The sequence below is a fragment of the Prunus mume genome, linkage group LG4, assembly GCF_029339155.1.
Source record: "Prunus mume cultivar Tortuosa linkage group LG4, ASM2933915v1, whole genome shotgun sequence".
Classification (NCBI taxonomy): Eukaryota; Viridiplantae; Streptophyta; class Magnoliopsida; order Rosales; family Rosaceae; genus Prunus; species Prunus mume.
This window is the reverse complement of record NC_142701.1, coordinates 2,288,149-2,295,226: the sequence shown is the minus strand read 5'-3', so window position 1 is coordinate 2,295,226 and position 7,078 is coordinate 2,288,149.

Genomic DNA, 7,078 nt, shown 5'->3' with positions numbered 1-7,078 from the left:
CAAATCAAAAAGTCTTGCCCAATCCAAAGGCTGAAAAAAAATATCAAACAATTTTAAAAAAAATATAAAAAAAATTTTGAAATTTTTTCTATAAATACCTACCAATTATTCACTTTCCATACTAAATCTTCATATATAAATTCATCTCCTTCCAATATTTTTCACTTTCTACACCAAATTTTCTACTACAAAATTCCTATTTTGCAAAAATACAAATGGTTTCTTCCATCGGAGCCGGAGGGTCGTGGACAAACATTCGAAGAGGTCAAATCTAGGCAACAAGGTAAAAAAGATTAGTTACCGTTTTATTCAATTTAATGTCATTTTTAATATATATTTCTTGAATTTCCAATTTCATTTCTTGCCCATAGTCGGTTCCAGTGGTGCATTCCGTGTCAGAAATAATTATTATTACGCTATCCGAGAAAAATATTTCCCACATGCAAGCATGGAGCCAGGAATTTATGTGTTGGGGGGCCAATATATAAACCAAACAAGACATTAAAAAAATTCAAATTTTCAACCTTAACAATGTTTGGAAAAATTAAAGGCAAAAAATAATTGTTTATTCAATTAGGTATCAAAATAACACTCGTTGTTCTTTCATATCTCGAAAACCATCTATGATTGAGTCAACGCTAAACTTTTCTGCAATTTCCCTTTCGATGTACATAATCAAAGAGTCTGTGAGAAATTCGTCTTCCATCTTGTTATGGAGCTTAGTTTTTACTATACGCATAACAGAAAATGATTGCTCTGTAGTTGCTGTAGAAACAAAGAGTGCATAAAACAACAAACCAACACTTATAAACAAGTGGATATGTCGTTGATCTTCTAGTCATTACCATCCATTGAGATAGATCAGAAATTGTTGACAAGTTTTTGAACTCTGGAAGTCTAACGACGTCACTCTCAAAATGTCGAAGTTGTCTTCTCAAACCTATCTTCTCATGATCTTCAAAGTCTTGTGGATAGAACTTATCTACCAATTGACAAATATCATCAATCCTAAAAGATTTATTCACTTCACGAGGATCCAAAGCCGACCCCATAATAAGCAGCTCTGTTGTTTGATCACTAAATCTGCTATTTAATTCTTGAAGTTGAGAATCTATTGTAGCATAAAAAATATCTATCATATAATAATGCTTAATCGTAAAATCATCTTGTTGATGGCGAGCTCTACCTCGTCTTGCAACATAACGAGCATTCATATCTAGGATATCTATGTTCCGTGCTTCACAAAAAGAATTCACCTTGGTAAGCAAAGAATCCCATCCATCATCTCTTAATTCTTGGATGAGTGCTTTAGTGGAAGAAACAAGATTCATGGCATTTATGATGTCTTGGGATTGACATTGCAAAGCTTGACAAAGATCATTAGTGATCTCCATAAGTTCTTTCATAAGATGTAAGATAAAGATAAATTCATATGAAGTCATTGCCTCATAAGCTGCATCAACATCTCCTCATTGAGAATAAGTAGTTCCGTTATCAATTATATTAATTAGAACTATGCATGTTGCACTAAACATATTTACCAAGCTAGTAATTGATTTCAAATGAGAACCCCAACGAGTATCACCAGCATGTTGTAAGGTGCCAATTTGGTTCATTCCTTTCCCAGTCTTAAGCTCATCAATTGCAATCATGTGCTCAATTTCAGCAGCTTGAGCATTTTTCAGTTCATCATTACGCTTGCATGAAGCACCAACAATATTGACAATAGAAGTCAATTTAGTGAAAAAGTGGTGAACATGAATAACTTCTCTTGATGATGCAATTAATGCCAATTGTAATCAATGTGCTAAACAATGAACATAGTAAGCATATGGGCAATCATTCAAAATCAAAGCTTGTAACCCATTCCATTCACCTCGCATGTTACTTGCACCATCATATCCTTGTCCTCTAATATTTTGAATATTTAGTGAATTATGAGACAATATAGAGTATATACCTTTTTTCAGAGTTAATGCCTCAATGTCTGACACATGAACAAGCCCAAAAGCGCGCTCCTGAATAAGACCTTCTTTGTCAACAAATCGCAACACTATAGCCATTTGCTCTCTCTTGGATTCACCATGTGCTTCATCAACAATTATACAAAACTTTGATTCCCCAATTTCTTCATAGATTGCTTTCTTCACTTTAGTTGAAAAACATAAAATTTCTTTTGATCTGGGTGATGTAAAGGCATTTTTGGAGCTTTATCTAAGATAACTCCAACAACTTTTTCATTATATGCAGCCAATATTTCTAACATTTGAAGAAAATTTTCACGATTGATTGAATTCTTTTTTCATCATACTGAAGCACATCCTTGGAATGCAAGCCACCCGACCGCTTTAATTGTTGCCTTAAGTCGGTCGATTGTCTGCAATTTGTTGGGAAGAATAATTCTCAACGACTTTCAGTATATGCTGGGATTGATTCATCAAATCCAAACATGATATTTCAGCAATCTTATGGGGGGAGTTAGGATCTTTCCCCTCGTAATTTAGAAAAGAACAATTTTTTCATCTCTAACTTTCTTCTAACTTTGAAATCCCTCAAGAGTGAAAGCATTTTTTACAGAATGTCCAGATGGTTTGTTAAAAAGATAGCACGGTAGACAAAAAGCTGCATCTTTCACAGGTGAATATTCTAACCACAAAGGAAATAATTTGAACCATGAACTTTGAAAGCTACGCTAATGAGTTAATGATCCAGATTTTGGATACTTGGAAAGTATAGGTTGGTATGGACCGACATTAATGTAAGCTCGTCGAATTTCGTCACGTTGATTAACAGGATAATTCCATATTTTGGACGTAGCCCCGGTTCGCGCGCTCTAAAATACTAATATCAACTTCATTATCAGTAGTCTCAATTCTTGGAGATCCAGAACGATTTTCATACGCTATTGTCTCAATATTATAATCAAGTACATGATGAGGTAACTTCAATATGTTTTATTTTGAAAAATCCATCAATTTTAGGTTGTTTCTTCATCTACAAACCAATTACAAATTTTATTAAGGACATGATAAATTATACCACAAACCAAAATAAAAAAATAAAATCATATTCTATGCATAGAACATATACAAATATATTCTTAAAAAGTAAATAAACAAAGGAAAAAATATATGACTATGTAAAGTTATCTAACCTGGAATTAGAAATTCTGAAGTAGGAGGTTGGAGAGCAAACAACCAAATTCAATTTTGTTGTAAAGGGCGCTTTGAACTAAGTTCATGTTGCTTTATATAGGAACAAAAATTAAAATCTCAATCCTTTTTTATTTGGGTAAAAGTCTATTTCCTATTTGATAAAGGAAATTTTTTGAAACTTTATTTGATTGGCTGTTTTAATTTTTTTATTAATATATTGATGGACATGAGATTCTACTTTTTAAAAAACCAAAATTGGCGTGAGGATAGAAACATTCACAACCTTCTCAAATGGCAAGTGGTTATTATTATATATATTTAATTGGAAAGAGAAACACATCTTGAGGGGGCCACAAGCAAAATTATCATATTTACTTTCTAAAATCTGTAGGAACAGAAGACCACAAATCAAATATTATGAAACTTTTGGGGGGGCCAGGCCCCTTCAGGCCCTCATATACCTCCGAAACTGCCCACATCATGATCCGTGGAACCGCCCCTAATGGCTGAGTCGCCCTATACTGATTGTGCCGAATCTATGATGATCGGGAGTATTTTAATTGTATGATGAGTGAGTAGGTATTTCAATTGTATGATGAGTGAGATGTGAATTTTATAATAAATATGGACACGTGGCAACCGAAAATCTTATCCAAAAATTTAATTTGAAAATTTATCCGAAAATGTTATCTGAATTTTCAGGTGAGAATTTTATAATAAATATTGACACGTGGCAATTGAAAATCTTATCCGAAAAGCTCATCAAAATTAATGGTTTAAGTATAAAAATAGAAAATAAATTAAAGTGAATAGTAATTACTCTCGCCATTGCCTTTTGGGTGAAACCAAAGAAGACAAGGTTGCCACTATTCACATAAATAGTGAAAAACTTTGTCTTACCTTTGCCTTACCCTTACCCTTTGGGGTTAAGTGTGCCGTACAAGTTAGCTGGAGACCTTAATAACAATATTAATTACCTTATCGCTTGACTGAATATTGGTACAACGTAAGTTGATAAGCATTGACATCAAGACTGAATTTTTGGATATACTCGATAAACACTGCATGCATGGACCCAACATTGACTTGAACCAAGCTATTACCTCTCTCTCTCTCTCTCTCTCCACCGAAGCATGTATTGGTATGCCTCAGCAATAAGAATTACACCAACAACCTTTGAGATTTTAAATTGGTTTAACAAAATTCTTTTTCTTTTTTTTTGTCAAAAAATTAATGATTTTATTTATAAAAAAAATTCCTTCAAATGACAAAGTTTGCCCCCAGTATTATATTGCAATACATTCATCATTTGCATAAAGTTTCATTGAGTGGACTAGTTTCAAATGGGATGGGATGTGTCTACATGGTTACAAGAGTTTTTTTTCAAGACTACATGGATATTTGAAATGTTTTTAAAAAAAAAAAAAATGTAGCTACAACTGATATAGCCCAGAATGTAGATGCATCCCTGAATATGTCAGGCCTTAAACATATGGTAGTTAGATGAGTAAAAATGCTACCCATTATACATTGGTGGAGACCTTAATTACAATATAAATTACTTATCACTTGACTGAATATTGGTACAACATAAGTTGATAAGCTTAAACGTCAAGACTGAATTATTGGACATACACGAGAAACACGTTGTTTTGCCTTCGACATTGCATGCATCATGCACGTACCCAACATTGACTTGAACCAAGCTATATCTCTCTCTAAATTGTTTTAACAAAATTCTTTTTCGTTGATTTTTCGTCTAAAAATTAATGATTTTATTTATAAAAAAATTTATTCAAATGACAAAATTTGCCCCTAATATTATATTGCAAATACATTCAATAAGGTGAATTTTGTCATTTGCATAAAGTTTCATTGAGTGACTGGTTTCAAATGGGATGGGTTGAGATTTTTTTTTCAAGACTACATGGATATTTGAAATGTTATAAAAATAAAAAATAAAAATTGTCGCTACACCCCATACAGCCCAGAATGTAAATGCGTCCCTTGATATGTCAAGTCTCTTGAAATTGGTGGTTAGATGAGTAAAAATGCTACTCATTATACATTGGTGTTGGTTGCGTGTGTTGTACAAGTTAGCTGGAGATAGGCCTCATCATTTGGCTGTGGGCTCATGGGTCGATGGGGGCCCGCCCGGCCCATTGGAAAGCCTGCCTGCCCGCGTTATGGGCTTTGAGATGTTCCCACTTTAGGCTGTGGGCTAGACTGGGCCAGAATCTGTCTGTCCGCCATAGGCCCACCCAATTGTCAAGAAAGTCTGCCGACCCGCCCACCTAAAGCCCGGCCTCTTATGCCTGCACACATATATAATTATGTATAAATAAGAGTTTAGGATTAGGATTATATCACTTAAATCACATATATAATTTGTTTCATTTCATTTACTTTTCTTTACTCATTCCTAGTTTATAATTGGATGATTAGCACATTAATTTGTGTCAATTATTAATACAACAATTATATATATATAAATAAGATGAACAATATATCATATCACTAAATATAATCATATCACGAACATAATCGTACTACTACCACCAAATATAATCATGTTTTTCTTGAACACATCACCAAACATTTACATATTTATTTATACCATCCTTTAAAAAAATATATCCTTTTGATACTTATTATTTTTTAAAACGTATTACAATCTAATTATGTAATAACCTCAAAAATAATACTTTGTTTTATTATGTTTGTGGAAAATCTTATTAAGTTGTGTGACTTTATTGGGTACTTTATGAATTTGGTTTGATGTGAAAATATTGGAATTAAGTGAGTTTAATCTCAAAATATGTGAAAAGAAGATTATCTCTTAAATTAATTAATTGAACCAGTTTATCTAGCCAATTAATTAATTGGGATAAATATCTTAATTAATGAGATATTATCTTTATTTAATGAGATAATACCATTAATTTAGATATTATCCTAATAAAGAGAAGATAATATCATTAATTCAGATATTATCTTCATAAAAAGAGATAATATCATTTAATTCAGATATTATCTTCAATAAAGAGAAGATAATATCATTAAATAAGATATTATCTAAGTCCGACTCGATCCCAACGAATTTGGGTAGAGAATAAACTCAACATATTCTCTACGAAACCCTAGCCCCGGCTCCTATAAATAAACTACTTCATTCATCATTCAAGGTACATCTAAACCTACTCCTAAACCCAAGAAAAATACCTGAAGCTCTCTCCTCTCCATTCTCCATATTTTCTCCACACGATCAGCAAATTACTACACACGGCCACTCACTTCCTGCTACACCATACATATAACTCCGTACCATTTGCTTAGCTATTGTTTTCCTACAAACACTTGAACTAACTTAGGCATCGAAGGGCCTTTGGCCAACACCCCTAGGTGTGGTCTGTTACTCCAATCTTTTTTACAGGAATTGAGAAAGAGAGAGAAGGAAGATCAAGGTTGAAGGATCTAGCTTAATATTCTCCCCAAGTAGATTATTTGGTACAAATAGTATGTTGATAATTAATTTGACCATATTTATCTCTAGTAATAATCTGACATAATTATCTCGTTAACATAGTATGTTGATAAATAATTTTAAAAATTATGAAATTTTAAATTTTCAAAAAAAATCTGCTAAAGAATGCAGTCTCCTTTCTTCCCTTTTTTACCCTTTTCTCATTTTTACCCTTTTTTCTTCCGAGAGCATTGAATGCAGTCTCCTTTCTTCCTTTCAAGAGTTTTCTCTCTCCTCTTATTCTTCAGATCAATCATTGTTATGAAGTTGAAACAACCATTTCTCACAGAAAAAGCAAAGGGACAAAACTGGGTTTTTTTATTTGACACTATTGTTTGTGCAAATAATCTCACGGGAGAATATTCGCTTCTAGATCCTTCAACTTCGATCTCTCTCTTCT